Here is an 18,519-nt window from a genome sequence, read left to right as displayed (position 1 = left end):
TCTTGTCCCAGATGACTTATTTCCACATCAAAATGTGCTATGAATACATCTAACTGTCAGATTCTGCAAGACGGGGAAACCAGCAAGCCAAGGGAATCTTGAAATTGTTGATTTGACTTCCCAGCCTTTGCCTACTAGAAGGGATCTGAAATGCATGGTGAGCAAGATAATCCTCAGTATACACACACACACACACGCACACACGCACACACACACACACACAATTAAGTAAATCTTAGGAGAAAAAACCCAAGTGACCAATAAGCATGTGAGAAGATATGCACTCTTCTTAATCATCAAAGAAGCAAAATTAATACCACAAGAGTCTTCAGATTCAGAAAGTTCTTTTAAAATCTGTCAATACAATGATAATGATTATCATTTTACTGTGCCATTGGGAGTGTGAATTTTTATCCATATTTGGGGGCAGAATTTAGCAATGTATCTAAAGATGAAGATGCATATAGCCTATGATTCACCAATTATTTATATTTAAACTCTATAGTAAGTATTTCACAAGTGTAGAATTGGACTTGTATATGAATATACATAGAGGCAGTGTTTTTAATCACAAAACCATTTAAATCAAACAAAATGTCCAACATGAAAATGTAAAAACATATTGCAATATGCCCTTACAATGAAATACCATAAAGCAGTGCAAATATACTAGAGTATGACAACATGGATGGGTATCTAAACAGAAGACTAAGAAAATAAAAAGCATGTTGATGGCAACAATATTCTGTTTATTAGCATTTAACACATTCAAAGTAATAACATATATTGGTTAAATGAAATACATACATATTAAAATCTTAAAAATGTGTGACTATGGCAGTCCTCTTTCAAAATAAGTGTTTGACTCTTTAGGAAAGAATATTGGTGTGATCAGGCAGAGGTAAGCCGATACAAATATTTTATCAAAGTTTTATGACACAGGATGGGTAAAATATACTCATATTATTTTTTTCTACTTGATATTCTGAGCTATTTTATAAAATATTAATAGAAAAGGAGGAAATATATTTTACCTGTTAATATTTTATCCAGCCTCCATGTTGGACTCTGTTTTAATAGTTTGCAATAACTTTTGGGTTATTCATACATGGGTAATATTTTGTAAATTATGACTTTTTTGTTTTATATTTCAACACTGTAAGCCTCCCATTATATTTTCTAGCTTACTACAGGGGCAATGATATGAAACAGCCTTATCTTGCTCTAGATATGCAAAAATGTTCCTGTTGCCGCTTGCTGTTATCCACGAGACATGTTAGCAATTTCCCAGAAAAAATATTTATCATAGAGGGCTGAATGTTTTATAAAAATTATCATATAGTTACACATATTTACTAGATAATATAGCATATATTAGATATTAACCACTATTCAACTCTTAGGTAGGTAGGTTGATAGATAAATAGATAGACAGATAGATAATATATAGATATTGAGGCTATCATAAGATTATCACGCTTTTATGGCTCAGTGTAATGTTTGGTACTAAGATTTTCTGATGTCGAAGTTTTCGTCTTTTCCTGTATATACATTTTTTACATTGCTGAATTTGACTTACTATTGCAAATATTTTATAGGTGACATGAATTCATATTTTATGAAGTGTATTTTTCCAAATAAAATATCCAGTTCATATTAACCTCATAAAGTTGTAATTAGAATCTTGTTTCATTATTCTCTGAGTTTGCATAACACGGGGTTTATTTATTCTTTGAAGGTTTGCTCAAACTTGTATATAAAGCCATCTAGTGGCCTTTTGGAAGGAATAATTCTGATTACAATGTTAATGTCATTTTTTATTCATTCAGAATTTCTATCTCTTCTTTAGTTCATTTTAATAATATATCTCTTCAAAATTTATTGACATTCTTTTATTTGTATTATTCTCTTATTATTTTAAAAAGCCTTACTTTTGCCATAGCTATGTCCATTGAATTAGTTCAAACTATCTGGGATCTTTCTCTTATTTTTTAACAGTTTTGTAGGATGTTGATTTGTTGGGGTGAGGTGGGGGAAGAAGAGACTAGTCTCAAAAAATAAGTTCTTTCAGTTTTGTTTACCCTTCCTATTTTTTTTCTATTTTATTAATTTTGCACATACTTTTATATTCTCCATTCTTTCTTAGGTTTGTTATAGTATTCCTTTTAAATAACTGTTTTATTAACACATGTATTTTCAAATAATAACTTCATTTTAAATACTACTTTGCTGAAGCCCTTAAGTTTTCATGTGTAATAATTTGCTATCACTTAAGTGTATATATATAATTGTAAATTGGTTTGTGCAATACTTTTAAATTTATACTATTATAAATTAAGGACTTCCCTGGTGGTGCACTGGTAAAGAATCTGCGTGCCAATGCCGGGGACACGGGTTCGAGCCCTGGTCTGGGAAGATACCACATGCCGCAGAGCAACTAAGCCCGGGCGCCACAACTACTGAGCCTGCACTCTAGAGCCCACAAGCCACAACTACTAAAGCCCCCGCACCTAGAGCCCGTGCTCCGCAATGAAAAGCCACCGCAATGAGAAGTCTGCACACTGCAAAGAAGAGTAGCCCCCGCTCGCCACAACTACAGAAAGTCGGCGCGCCATAATGAAGATCCAACGCAGCCAAGAACAAATAGATAAATGAATTAATTATAAATTAATAAACTATTAATATGTTTTTGCATGCCTTTTGTTATGTATAGATATTTTTATTGTACATATAAAATGTATCATATTACTGGATGAATTATGTACAATTATGATCAACAGGAGCACATACCTTTATGATATCAATTCTTGGAAATTCATTACATTGTAATATGTTGGCTTGACAATTTTACTTTTTAAATTTACATTTGATCATGCAATGAATGAAAAGAATGTTAATTATCTGTTTTGTATTTGTACTGCACACATACATAGACACATTGCATGTGTATACATACATTCATATATAAATAAACACATACATATGAATATACATACATACACATATATAATCAAGCTTGGTTGAAAACATAATTGCTCACTATTTTTTAAATCATCCTTAATTGTACTAAGTTTTGTCTAGATGTTCTATATTTGTAAGATATTATAGCTAGTTCAAACTCTGTGATTGAAGGCTTCTTACAACTGACAGCAATACTGAAAATTTGCTTTGTATATCACACTGCTGTCTAATATTATTAGCTACATATGTGACTTTTTAATTTTGATTTATAAACGCCATTATTTTGTAGTGTCCTTTTTAAACTGTTTTTGCCTTAAATTCTTTTTTGTCTAACATTAATGTACCTACACACCACTTTATTATATTTTGCTTAGTATTTGCCTGGCATTTGTCTTCTTTTTGTATATTTCAGACCTTTCTGTGAGGTTTTGTCATAGATATATTACCTACGAGCACCAAGTGGCTAGCTGGCTTTGTTTCTTCCCACACTACTGTGATATTCTTTTCATTTTCCCCCCACATTTAAGAATAAATGCATGTGGACATATATACACTACCAAATGTAAAATAGATAGCCAGTGGCAAGAAGCCGCATAGCACAGGGAGATCAGCTTGGTGCTTTGTGTCCACCTAGAGGGGTGGGATAAGGAGGGTGGGAGTGAGATGCAAGAGGGAGGAGATATGCGGTTATATGTATATGTATAGCTGATTCACTTTGTTACAAAGCAGAAACTAACACACCATTGTAAAGCAATTATACTCCAATAAAGATGTTAAAAAAAAAAAGAATAAATGCTTGATCAGCCTAAAAAAAAAAAAAGAATAAATGCTTGATCAGCCTAGGGACCTTCAAGATGGCAGAGGAATAGCACGTGGAGATCACCTTCCTCCCCACAAATACATCAGAAATACATCTACATGTGGAACAACTCCTACGGAACACCTACTGAATGCTGGCAGAAGACCTCAGACTTCCCAAAAGGCAAGAAACACCCCACGTACCTGGGTAGGGCAAAAGAAAAAAGAAAAAACAGAGACAAAAGAATAGGGATGGGATCTGCACCTCTGGGAGGGAGCTGTGAAGGAGGAAAGGTTTCCACACACAAAGAAGCCCCTTCACTGGTGGAGACAGGGGGTCGTCAGGGGAAAGCTTCGGAACCACGGAGGAGAGTACCGCAATAGGGGTGCAGAGGGCAAAGCAGACAGATTCCCGCACAGAGGATCGGTGCCGACCAGCACTCACCAGCCAAGAAGGGGATGGGAAGTGAGGCTCCAGCTTCGGAGGTCAGACCCCAGGGAGAGGACTAGGGTTGGCTGCGATTACACAGCCTGAAGGGGGCTAGTGCACCACAGCTACCTGGGAAGGAGTCCGGGAAAAAGTCTGGACCTGCCAAAGAGGCAAGAGACCATTGTTTCGGGGTGCGTGAGGAGAGAGGATTCAGAGCACCACCAAAATGAGCTCCAGACACAGGAATGAGCCGCGGCTATCAGCGCGGACCCCAGAGATGGGCATGAAATGCTAAGGCTGCTGCTGCAGCCACCAAGAAGCCTGTGTGCAAGCACAGGTCACTAGCCACACCTCCCCTCCTGGGAGCCTGTGCAGCCCGCTACTGCCAGGGTCCCATGACCCAGGGACACCTTCCCTGGGCGAACACAGGCACGCCTCAGGCTGTTGCAACATCATTCCAGCCTCTGCCGCCACACGCTCCCCACACATTCCATACCCCTCCCTCCCCCCAGCCTAAGTGAGCCAGAGCCACCTAATCAGCTGCTACTTTAACCCCGTCCTGTCTGGGCAGGGAACAGATGCCCTCAGGTGACCTACAGGCAGAGGCAGGGCCAAATCCAAAGCTGAACCCCAGGAGCTGTGTGAACAAAGAAGAGGCAGGGAAATTTCTCCCAGCAGCCTCAGGAACAGAGGATTAAATCTCCACAATCAACTTTATGTACCCTGCATCTGTGGAATACCTGAATAGACAACGAATCATCCCAAAATTCAGGCGGTGGACTTGGGGAGCCACTTAAGACTTGGGGTTTGCTTTCTGCATCTAATTTGTTTCTGGTTTTACGTTTACCTTAATTTAGTATTTAGAGCTTACTATCACCGGCAGATTTGTTTATTGATTTGGTTGCTCTCTTCCTTTTTTTTAAAATATATATATGTATAATATATATATATACATATATATTTTTTTCTCTTTTTGTGAGTGTGTATATGTATGCATTTTTGTGTGATTGTGTCTGTATAGCTTTGCTTTTACCATTTGTCCTAGGATTCTGTCTGTCTTGGTTTATTTTTTGGTTTATTTATTTTTCTTTCTAGTATAGTATTTAGCACTTGTTATCATTAGTGGATTTGTTTTTTGGTTTGGTTGCTCTCTTCTTTCTTTTTTCTTAATTACTTAAAAATTGTTTTTTACTTTTAATAATTTTTTTTTATTTTTTTATTTTAATAACTTTATTTTATTTTATTTATTTACTTTTTCTCTTATTTTCTTTTTTTTTTTCTCCCTTTTCTTCTGAGCCATGTGGCTGACAGAGTCTTGGTGCTCCGGCCTGGTGTCAGGCCTGAGCCTCTGAGATGGGAGAGCCAACTTCAGACGGTTGGACCACGAGAGACCTCCCGGCCCCACGTAATATCAATCGGCAGGAGCTCTCTAGAGATCTCCATCTAAACGCTAACACCCAACTCCACACAACGGCCAGCAAACTCCAGTGCTGGACGTCCCATGCCAAACAACTAGCAAGACAGGAACACAACCCCACCCATTAGCAGAGAGGCTGTTTAAAATCATAATAAGGTCACGGACACGCCAAAACACACTACTAGACACGGTCCTGCCCACCAGAAAGACAAGATCCAGCCTCATCCACCAGAACACAGGCACCAGTCCCCTCCACCAGGAAGCCTACACACCCGCTGAAAAAGCTTATGAACTGGGGGCAGACACCAAAAACAATGGGAACTACGAACATGCAGCCTGTGAAAAGGAGACCCCCAAACACAGTAAGTTAAGCTAAATGAGAAGACAAAGAAATATGCAGCAGATGAAGGAGAAAGGTAAAAACCGACCAGACCAAACAAATGAAGAGGAAATAGGCAGTCTACCTGAAAAAGAATTCAGAATAGTGATAGTAAAGATGATCAAAAATCTTGGAAATAGTATGAAGAAAATACAAGAAACACTTAACAAGGACCTAGAACTAAAGAGCAAACAAACAATCATGAACAACACAATAAAGGAAATTAAAAATTCTCTAGAAGGAATCAGAGGCAGAATCACTGAGGCAGAAGAACGGATAAGTGACCTGGAAGATAAAATAGTGGAAATAACTACTGCAGAGCAGAATACAGAAAAAAGAATGAAAAGAATTCAGGACAGTCTCAGAGACGTCTGGGACAACAGTAAACACACCAACGTTTGATTTATAGGGGTCCCATTAGAAGAAGAGGAAAAAAAAAGGAATTGAGAAAATATGTGAAGAGATTATAGTTGAAAACTTCTCTAATATGGGAAAGGAAATAGTCAATCAAGTCCAGGAACCGCAGAGAGTCCCATACAGGAAAATCCGAAGAGAAACATGCCAAAATACATAAATCAAACTATCAAAAATTAAATACAAAGAAACAATATTAAAAGCAGCAAGGGAAAAGCAACAAATAACATACAAGGGAATCCCCATAAGATTAACAGCTAATCTTTCAGCAGAAACTCTGCAAGTCAGAAGGGAGCGGCAGGACATCTTTAAAGTGATGAAAGTGAAAAACCTACAACCAAGATTTCTCTACCCAACAAGGATCTCATTCAGATTTGAGAGAGAAAATAAAACCTTTACAGACAAGCAAAAGCTAAGAGAATTCAGCACCACCAAACCCGCTTTACAACAAATGCTAAAGGAACTTCTCTAGGCAGGAAACACAAGAGAAGGAAAACACCTACAATAACAAACCCAAAACAGTTAAGAAGATGGTAATAGGAACATACATATCGATAATTACCTTAACTGTAAATGGATTAAATGCTCCAACCAAAAGACACAGACCGGCTAAATGGATACAAAAATAAGACCCGTATATATGCTGTCTTCAAGAGACACACTTCAGACCTAGGGACACATACAGACTGAAAGTGAGGGGATGGAAAAAGATATTCCATGCAAATGGAAATCAAAAGAAAGCTGGAGTAGCAATTCTCATATCAGACAACATACACTTTAAAACAAAGACTATTACAAGAGACAAAGAAGGACACTACATAATGATCAAGGGATTAATCCAAGAAGAAGATATAACAATTGTAAACATTTATGCACCCAACACAGGAGCACCTCAATACATAAGGCAAATGCTAACAGCCATAAAAGGGGAAATCAACAGTAACACAGTCATAGTAGGGGACTTTAACACCATACTTTCACCAATGGACTGATCATCCAAAATGAAAATAAATAAGGAAACACAAGCTTTAAATGATACATTAAACAAGATGGATTTAATTGATATTAATAGAACATTCCATCCCAAAACAACAGAATACACTTTCTTCTTAAGCGCTCATGGAACAATCTCCAGGATAGATCATATCTTGGGTCACAAATCAAGCCTTGGTAAATTTAAGAAAATTGAAATCGTATCAAGTATCTTTTCTGACCACAACGCATGAGACTAGATATCAATTACAGGAAAAAAACTGTAAAAAATACAACCACATGGAGGCTGAACAATATACTACTAAATAACCAAGAGATCACTGAGGAAATCAAAGAGGAAATCAAAAAATACCTAGAAACAAATGACAATGAAAACACGACAACCCCAAACCTATGGGATGCAGCAAAAGCAGTTCTAAGAGGGAAGTTTATAGCAATATAATCCTACCTCTAGGAACAAGAAACATCTTACATAAACAACCTAAGGTTACACATAAAGCAATTAGAGAAAGAAGAAAAAAAAAACCCCAAAGTTAGCAGAAGGAAAGAAATCATAAAGATTAGATCAGAAATAAATGAAAAAGAAATGAAGGAAACAATAGCAAAGATCAATAAAACTAAAGCTGGTAATTTGAGAAGATAAACAACATTGATAAACCATTAGCCAGACTCATCAAGAAAAAAAGGGAGAAGACTCAAATCAACAGAATTAGAAATGAAAAAGGAGAAGTAACAACTGACACTGCAGAAATACAAAGGATCATGAGAGATTACTACAAGCAACTATATGCCAATAAAAAGGATCATGAGAGATTACTACAAACAACTATATGTCAATAAAATGGACAACCTTGAAGAAATGGACAAATTCTTAGAAAAGCACAACCTTCTGAGACTGAACCAGGAAGAAATAGAAAATATAAACAGACCAATCACAAGCAGTGAAATTGAAACTGTGATTAAAAATCTTCCAACAAAGAAAAGCCAAGGACCAGATGCCTTCACAGGAGAATTCTATCAAACATTTAGAGAAGAGCTAACACCTATCCTTCTCAAACTCTTCCAAAATACAGCAGAGGGAGGAACACTCCCAAACTCATTCTATGCGGCCACAATCACCCTGATACCAAAACCAGACAAAGATGTCACAAAAAAAGAAAACTACAGGTCAATATCACTGATGAACATAGGTGCAAAACTCCTCAACCAAATACTAGCAAACAGAATCCAACAACACATGAAAAGGATCATACACCATGATCAAGTGGGGTTTATCCCAGGAATGCAAGGATTCTCCAATATATGCAAATCAATCAATGTGATAAACCATTTTAACAAATTGAAGGAGAAAAAACATATGACTTTCTTAATAGATGCAGAAAAACTTTTTGATAAAATTCAACACCCACTTATGATGAAAACCCTCCAGAAAGTAGGCATAGAGGGAACCTACCTCAACATAATAAAGGCCATATATGGCAAACACACAGCCAATATCGTTCTCAATGGTGAAAAATTGAAACCTTTTCTACTAATATAAGGAACAAGACAAGTTTGCCCATTCTCACCACTATTATTCAACATAGTTTTGGAAGTTTTAGCCACAGCAATCAGAAGAAAAAGAAATAAAAGGATTCAAGTCGGAAAAGAAGAACTAAAACTGTCACTGTTTGCAGATGACATGATATTATACTTAGAGAATCCTAAAGATGCTACCTACCACAAAACTACTAGAGCTAATCAATGTATTTGGTAAAGTAGCAGGATACAAAATTAATGCACAGAAATCTCTTGCATTCCTATACACTAATGATGACAAATCTGAAAAGAAATTAAGGAAACACTCCCATTTACCACTGCAACAAAAAGAAAAAAATACCTAGGAATAAACCTACCTAAGGAGACAAAAGACCTATATGCAGAAAACTATAAGACACTGATGAAAGAAATTAGATATGATACAAACAGATGGAGAGATATACCATGTTCTTGGATTGGAAGAATAAACATTGGGAAAATGACTATACTACCCAAAGCAATCTACAGATTCAATGCAATCCCCATCAAACTACGAATGGCATTTTTCCAAGAACTAGAACAAAAAATTTCACAATTTGTATGGAAACACAAAAGACCCTGAATAGCCAAAGCAATCTTGAGAAAGAAAAACAGAGCTGGAGGAATCAGGTTCCCAGAATTCAGACTATACTACAAAGCTACAGTAATCAAGACAGTATGGTTGGCACAGAAACAGAAACATAGATTAATGGAACAGGATAAAAAGCCCAGAGATAAACCCATGCACATATGGTCACCTTATCTTTGATAAAGGAGGCAAGAATATACAATGGAGAAAAGACAGCTTCTTCAATAAGTGGTGCTGGGAAAACTGGACAGCTACATGTAAAAGAATGAAATTAGGACACTCCCTAACACCATACACAAAAATAAAACTCAAAATGGATTAAAGACCTAAATGTAAGGCCAGACACTATAAGACTCTTAGAGGAAAACATAGGCAGAACACACTATTACATATTTCACAGCAAGATCCTTTTTGACCCACCTCCTAGAGAAATGGAAATAAAAACAAAAATAAACAAATGGGACCTAATGAAACTTAAAAGCTTTTGCACAACAAAGGAAACCATAAACAAGACAAAAAGATTACCCTCAGAATGGGAGAAAATATTTGCAAATGAAGCAACTGACAAAGGATTAATCTCCAAAATTTATAAGCAGCTCATGCAGCTCAATACCAAAAAAACAAACAACCCAATCCAAAAATGGGTAGAAGACCTAAATAGACATTTCTCCAAAGAAGATATACAGATTGCCAACAAACACATGAAACAATGCTCAACATCATTAATCATTAGAGAAATGCAAATCAAAACTACAATTAGGTATGACCTCACACTGGTCAGAATGGCCATCATCAAAAAATCTACAAACAATAAATGTCGGAGAAGGTGTGGAGAAAAGGGAACCCTCTTGCACTGTTGGTGGGAATGTACATTGATACAGCCACTATGGAGAATAGTATGGAGGTTCCTTAAAAAACTAAAAATAGAACTACCATACGACCCAGCAATCCCACTACTGGGCATATACCCTGAGAAAACCATAATTCAAAAAGAGTCACGTAGCACAATGTTCACTGCAGCTCTACTTACAATAGCCAGGACATGGAAGCGACCTAAGTGTCCACTGACAGATGAAAGGATAAAGATGTGGCACATATATACAGTGGAATATTACTCAGCTGTAAAAAGAAACGAAATTGAGTTATTTGTAGTGAGGTGGAAGGACCTAGAGACTGTCATACAGAGTGATGTAAGTCAGAAAGAGAAAAACAAATACCATATGCTAACACATATATATGGAATAAAAAAAAAAAAGGTTCTGAAGAACCTAGGGGCAGCACAGGCATAAAGATGTAGACATAGAGAATGGACTTGAGGACACAGGGAGAGGGAAGGGTAAGCTGGGACAAAGTGAGAGAGTGGCATGGACATATATACACTACCAAACGTAAAACAGATAGCTAGTGGGAAGCAGATGCATAGCATAGGGAGATCAGCTCGGTGCTTTGTGTCCACCTAGAGTGGTGGGATAAGGAGTGTGGGAGCGAGACGCAACAGGGAGATATGGGGATATATGTATATGTATAGCTGATTCACTTTGTTATAAAGCAGAAAGTAACACACCATTGTAAATCAATTATACACCAATAAAGACGTTAAAAAAAAAAAAGAAAAAGGCAAAAAAAAGGAATAAATGCTTAACACTTATTCTGGTTACTGACTTAGTCCTTTTTTTTTTTCACTCTATTTCCTATTTTCTTATTTCCATTGTTTTATTCACTTTCTTTTTTTCTGTATTTCATACTTGTAGAAAGCTATTTCTATTTATGTGTGTGTTTGTTTTTAATTTTTAAATACAAAATATAGACTTGGAAATTTTTTTACAAAGTCAAACTATTTCAAATTATATCCTCCTGGAATATATCAAGAAGACATAAGATATTTTAAGTGAGCATTGAGCATTTCTCCATCTTATTACTATTTGTTTATTTTCTAGGTTTACTTTCATTGTGCAAAACAATTTATTTTTCATTGTCAACACAAAATAAAAATTGCTCACATGATTTAAAATTCCTGTATTCACCACTCTTCAAATAACCCACAATTTTTATGGTTTATGACTCCTGTATTAAGGGTCTATCCATGATAAAATTATTTTCTTTATATATCAGCAAATGTTTTATTTTGCTTTCTCTCTTTACTGATAGTGTAACTGTGTATACAATTTTAATTTACAATAACTTTCCCTCTGTGACTGATAGGTATTAACAAACTGCATTTTTTTTTTCTACTTTTGTTTATGAGAAGTATGTCAGGTAATTAGAATTACTTTGTCATCAACTTGCTTACTTTTATGATAGTTTGTAAGACTTTCTTTCTTGATATTTTATAGTTTTCCTAAAATATAGGTGGATTTGGATTTACTAATTCTTTAAAAACTTCCTCGGTTTTCAGAGTCTTTGCAATCAAAAGGCATAACTGTTTTTAATTCTTCAGAATGCTCAAATATTATCTCTTTATATATTACTTTCCCATCATCTTCTATAGTTACTTATAAATGTTTGATGAGACTTTTCAATATCTTCCATATTTCTTAATGGCCCTTTTATATTTGATTTCAGTTTCTCTCTGGCAGTTTGGTTTGCGTGTTAAAAATAAAATTGCTTAAGTGTGAAGCATGAAAAAACAAAACCAAAGTCCATGCTCCATAGAAATGATTCTATCAGATTTCTATCAGATTGCTCCACTTCCTCCTTCTCCCTAAACTTTTGTTGATAAAAGTAAAATAAAGTAATAACAATAATAATAAATACCTACTCTCCAGGCAAACAGGCATGTATCAAATTTTGGCTCAATCACCTGGTTGTGTCTTAAAACAGAAGGCAATGTTCACCTTAGATGTAACAGGGACATAGATGAGTCTTCAGTCCCTTCAATGTGTGATGTATTCCTGAAAGTAACAGGATGTGGCATTTTAAACCATTGTGAATACACAAGTCTACCTTCAGGAAGAACACAGTGCATTATGCTTAAAAAATATAAAAGGGACTAATAATTATCGATCATGATGTATGTTGGGACATATGCTTACATGCATTTTCCCATTTAATTCTCACAGCCTTCATAGATGTGGATGGTAATGTTCCTCATTTCATAGAGCGGATAAGTGGTATAGTCACTAAGGCTAAAAAAATCCTCACAGAAATAAGAATAAAAATAATTAGGTTTTGAACCCAAATCTTTCTAACTCCAAAATGAACTAAAAATGTAACTGAAGTTATGTCTGAAGCTCTGAACAAAAACTTGCTAAGAGTTTTAATGAAAATGAACATATTATAATAAAGCTTCAACTGAAAAATAGCTATACCACAATAAAAATCAGCACATAGCTAGAATGCCAGGCACATCTAGCCTTGGCCTGCGAGCCTGAGAGAAGGTTCTTGAGCCCTACTTTAATTCAGAAGAGCTGCGACTATGGAGCATTCTGTAAATCCACCTATTACATGAGCAAATACGGCATTGCTGGCTTCAGAACACAGACCTGCCCAGAGTGCACATATGACAGAAAACTGATAGTGGAAGAGGAAGAGTAGAGCCTACTCCCTCCTTTAACACAGTAAACATAAATAAATACATACATACATACACAGCCCTTAACTGACTTTAGCCCAGAAAATGTTCCAATCAAATTAACTGCCCTCCAAAACAGAGGGGCTAATCTTATGGGCAGATATTCCCCCAGCGTTGAGCTAAAACAAGTAAGTCAGAAGAGGAGAGGAAAAGATCCCTAATTCCACTAGTGGGATTTAACAGATATTGAGTGTATGTCCATATATTATCAGGCACTTTCAGCACGTATTGTTTAAAAGCCCTCACAAAATACATTAAGGCAGATTTTGTAATTATATACATGACAAGGGTAAGAATTGTGAGGTTCAATATATTACAAATTTCCAAAGTTCATAGCCATTAAGTTGAAGAGACAGGTTTAGAAACATAGCTAATCTGCCTTCAAGACTGTAATATCCCTCCTATATTGTTCTTCCTCTTCTTAGGACAATGAAGTCTTGAACTGAGTCTGAAGGCAGGAATGGGTTAAAATAGGAAGAGGAGTTTGTGCATTTAGTCCATTACAGGCCTGTGTTAACATCACAGTAGGGTCAACGAGTGTAGGTTATTATGAGCAAACCGTCCTGACTAATGAATTGGATGACAATGGATTTTGAGGATTAAAAGGACAATTAGGTTGAGAAAAGAAGACGCCATTTTCATCCTTTCTTGTTTCTGCTGTAAAGGAAAATTGTCTTTGATTGCAGAGAAATATTTTTGAAAACGTGCTGTGAGAAAAAGCTGTATTGGGACTAAAGGTACAACTGTGAAATAGGTAAATATAATAACCATTCTTTATGGAGATTTAATTTTTATGGGAAAGTTAAACATTGAACAAGTAATCAATAGGGTGATAAGTTAAACCACAAAGAAAAATTGAAGGTGCTATGAGAATATATGTCAAGAGAAATGAATCCAGTGGGAATCAGTAAGAGCTTTCTGAAGCAAATGATGATTGAACTCTCAGATTAAAAAGTAAATAACTATTAACTAAAAGTAAAGTTTGGAAACAGTTGTTGCAGATAAAGGGAGAGTGAAATAATTTAGGAACATGTATTACATTTCTGAAAGATGTGGAGATCCCATCTGGGGGGTTTGACCATAGGTTTTTGGGAGCTGCAAGCCAGGAACCACGGACAAAGACCAAATATATATGAGAAATATATTTTTCTCAACTGAATGACCAAATATATGTTTCTTATAAATTACAATATTGCAAAGGATAGTGTTGTTTCACAGTATTAACTTCAAAGTAATACAAAGGGTTTTTTTTAAAAAATAAAAAGTCATTATTTCATAAAACAAGTAGTTATTAAATCCTACAGTATGTCATATACATCCGAGGAGAAATAATGCAATTACATAAAAATGAATAAAATAATTACATTTTTGATACAAACCACAAAGGAAAGAAATATAGTACTGATTTAATATAACATAAATAAAATGGTGTGACTTGTAAGTTGGACATGATGTAAGAGATATGATTTTCTAGTGGTAATAGCAGACAAAAGGACAAGGAAAGGAAAGATAAGCTCCCTCAGTCTTGCTTTATAGGACATGAGAAAATACACCAGACACATTTGAGGAAACTGGAGAGAAATAGTGTCTTCAGCAAAAACAAAGAGGCGATAAGAAGACCAATCAGTAAGTAGGCTGAGAACATAGAGCAGTGTGTCAATCATGAAAGAGAAACACTAACAGAAGGGTTAAGGAAGGAGTAAAATTAGTGGAGAGTTTTGTTGGGGTAAAGAATATAGAAGGAGTTTTCACTGGATATAAATGATGGAACACAAGGAAAAAGAACTTATCAGAATCCGTTGACATTTGGTTTACAATAATAAATGGGTTATCAATATAAACTCTAAGAATTCTGCTATATCCTGAAAGTAATTCCTGGAGGTTGTGATTTTGGTATGAGAGTAGCTTTTTCTTAAAGAAGAGAAGGGACATATGACAGGGAGAACCCTGGCTAGCAGACTGGAGTGGATGCATCACCTAGTGCCTCTTGTTTTTCTTTTTTTTTAATTTTTATTTTCTACTGGAGCACAGTTGCTTAACAATGTTGTGTTAGTTTCAGGTGTACAGCAAAGTGATTCAGTTATACATATACATGTACCTATTCTTTTTCAAATTATTTTACTATTTAGGTTATTAAAGGATATTGACCAGTGTTCCCTGTGCTATATACACTAGGTCCTTGTTGGTTATCTATTTTAAATATAGCAGTGTGTACATGTCAATCCCAACTGGGTTCATTCGTTCAGTAGACATTATTGGGCATCTGCTCCATGCTAGATACTATATAAGCATTAAAAATACACCAGTCAGTAAAACCAAAAGAAGATGCTTTCAGCTTAGAGAGGAAAGATAGATAAAATATATTATGAAGGTAATATGTAATAACGACTGTATATGCTATGAAGACAGAAATGATGATAGATATTGACAGAAATGGTAGAAAGTTGCTATTTCTTTTGAGGTAATTATAGAAAGCCCCTCATTCCTTCCTGGCCGCCACCACCACATGTATGTCCATAAAGTGACATCTGAACACAGACAGCCTTAAAGCAGATGAGTGACAAATCACAATGATATTTAGAAGAATAGGTTCAAACAGAGAAAACATCAAGTGAACATTTCTAGAGGTTAAAGGATGCTTGGCGTGTTGAAGAACCAGCGTCCAGTGTGGCTGAAGCAAAGTTTATGGAAGTGGGAGAGGTAGGAGTTGAGTTCAGAGATGTAGAAGAAATAGGGTTAACTAACAAGGGGGCAGTCAGGTCAATGTAAGGACCTTAGCTTTTATTTGGAGTAAGATTGGAAATTGCTGAGGGATTCTGATCGAAGAAGTAACACCTTTTGCTTTAAAAGGAAGGCTCCGGCTATTGTGTTAATATTAGACTGTTGGGGAGAAAGGTGGAAGCAGGGACACCAACAATGCTAAGAATCCAGGCAAGAAATGATAGGTCATGGACTGAGGTGGGATGGTGAGAGTAGTTAGAAGTGCTTGGAGCCTGGATGCATTGTAAGGGTACAGCCAACAAACTATACTGATGTCTTGCATGCAAGAAAAAAAGAGAGGGGGCTTCCTTGGTGGCGCAGTGGTTGAGAGTCTGCCGGCCAATGTAGGGGACACAGGTTCGTGCCCTGGTCTGGGAAGATCCCACATGCCGCGGAGCAACTGGGCCCGTGAGCCACAACTACTGAGCCTGCGCGTCTGGAGCCTGTGCTCCGCAACAAGAGAGGCCGCGATAGTGAGAGGCCCGCGCACCGCGATGAAGAGTGGCCCCCCGCTCGCCACAACTAGAGAAAGCCCTCGCACAGAAACGAAGACCCAACACAGCCAAAAATAAATAAATAAATAAATAAATAAATAATTTTAAAAACTTTAAAACAAAATATAAAAAAAAAGAAAAAAAGAGAGGAGTAAAGGAAGTTACCAGGGTTTCAGCAGGAATTTACCAGGGTTTCAGCATAAGCCTTACTTTATGCTAGGCATGCAGTCTTTTCTGTACACTTCCTCTGGCTGCTTTGGCATTCTTTTGGAAAGACTATCGTTTTTTTTCTATATAAATTTATTTATTTATTTATTTGTTTGTTTGTTTGTTTATGGCTGCATTGGGTCTCTGTTGCTGCACGCGGGCTTTCTTTAGTTGCAGCGAGCAGGGGCTACTCTTTGCTGCGGTGCACAGGCTTCTCATTGCGGTGGCTTCTCTTGTTGCGGAGCATGGGCTCTAGGCGCAGGGGCTTCAGTAGTTGTGGCTCGCGGGCCCTAGAGCGCAGGCTCAGTAGTTATGGTGCACGGGCTTAGTTGCTCCCCAGCATTTGGGATCTTCCCGGGCCAGGGCTCGAACGCGTGTCCCCTGCATTGGCAGGCGGATTCTTAACCAATGAGCCACCAGGGAAGCCTGAAAGACTATCATTTCACATATCTGATCTAAATGTCCTCAGTTCCAATGAGAAGCTAATTGAGTGACTGTCTAATTTTTAAGTAATAATGGTAAAAAGAAAAGGAATCTCAAATTGAGCAAAAAATGAATTTTGCCTCCATTCCCTAAAGATTATAACTTTTCCTACTTGAAAACTCTAATAATCTCTCATCTAAACAATGGGGAAATTTAGGACTATGAAATTAGAGCCAAAGATACATTGCCAGTAACCAGTGGAGCTGCTACTACCAGAACTTCAGCATCCTATTTCTTTCAGCCTAATGATACTTTCACTTTACCTTGTTGATTGACATGATATAGAACATTTTGTTACTGGAGGAATGGGTCATCTCCAAAAGTGTAGTATGCATATCCATTTTTGTTTGACTTGCTCCCTGCTTTGCCTATATTATTCTTGTCAAAGACTCTGGTGTTTGCAATCTTATAACACAGGAATTATAGGATTTTGAAGCTTGTGCAACACAGAACTTCAGCATTTCTCATCTCCTGACTCAGTCTCTATAATTTTATTCAATATCATGAAGATTCTTCACAAGGCTGAAAGATGATTTGATGGATTATTTTATTTAAAAATATAGATCATATGGTGATCCTGTTAAAAGTGATCTAAGATCACCAAAGGACAAAAGTACTACTAGTATTCTGTCACCTGTTGAAGGACAGATACTTTGCAAAATATTTCAGTGAAGTTCTGTTCCAGGATTAAAGGGACTGTGCATATTGCTGTGAGTAAACTCCGGGGTGCTTTCAGGTACAGTGCAAACTGTTGCATCTGGGGATGCTCCCTGACTGAGCAAGCAACCCCCAGTGACGAGCAGTTTGCCTCTAGCTTGGAACCTGTAAATTCAGACTTGGGAAAAATCACTCTCTGGGTCAGCTGTTCTGCATCCTGTGACATTAGGGATTACAGATTAGGTTCTGCTGCCTCTTTCCAGCCACCAATTTGGAGCTCATGGGGAAGGGTAAGGAAAATGGAAAGGGTTAGAGTTCAGGTTCTGGTATAGTCTTTGAGGCTCTGCCACAGCTACTACATTTAGTCCAGACAACAGGGTTTGGAAATGTGCTTTTCTGTTTTTTATCTGTCATCTTTGTATTTCCAAATATTTTAGTGAGCATTGTGTTTATTTTGGCATTTTGAAATAAATAATCCTAGCACTTTTATTTATTAATAGGGACTATTTATTTTATTAAAATGCTAATGGATATTTAGTGGCTTAAATACTATACTATGCTGACAATATATCTTTATGTACTGATCATCAGAAAAGAGTCTACCTAAATCATTGTTGTGTTCCTATTTTAACAAATATATGATACAGGGATTGTACCTTAAAGCTGTTCAGTCTCTTAACTTTTTATTCATTTTCTAAAACAAAAATGACAGTTTCCAGGTGGACATTAAAATTCAACATAAAGAAGCACTATCATATACTCCTACCTTTAATTAAAATACTTAGTCATGATATTCTTAATGAAACTGG

The sequence above is a fragment of the Eubalaena glacialis genome, chromosome 1 (assembly GCF_028564815.1).
Source record: "Eubalaena glacialis isolate mEubGla1 chromosome 1, mEubGla1.1.hap2.+ XY, whole genome shotgun sequence".
NCBI classification, from domain to species: Eukaryota; Metazoa; Chordata; class Mammalia; order Artiodactyla; family Balaenidae; genus Eubalaena; species Eubalaena glacialis.
The sequence above is the reverse complement of the archived record's forward strand: the minus strand, read 5'-3'. Positions refer to the sequence as shown.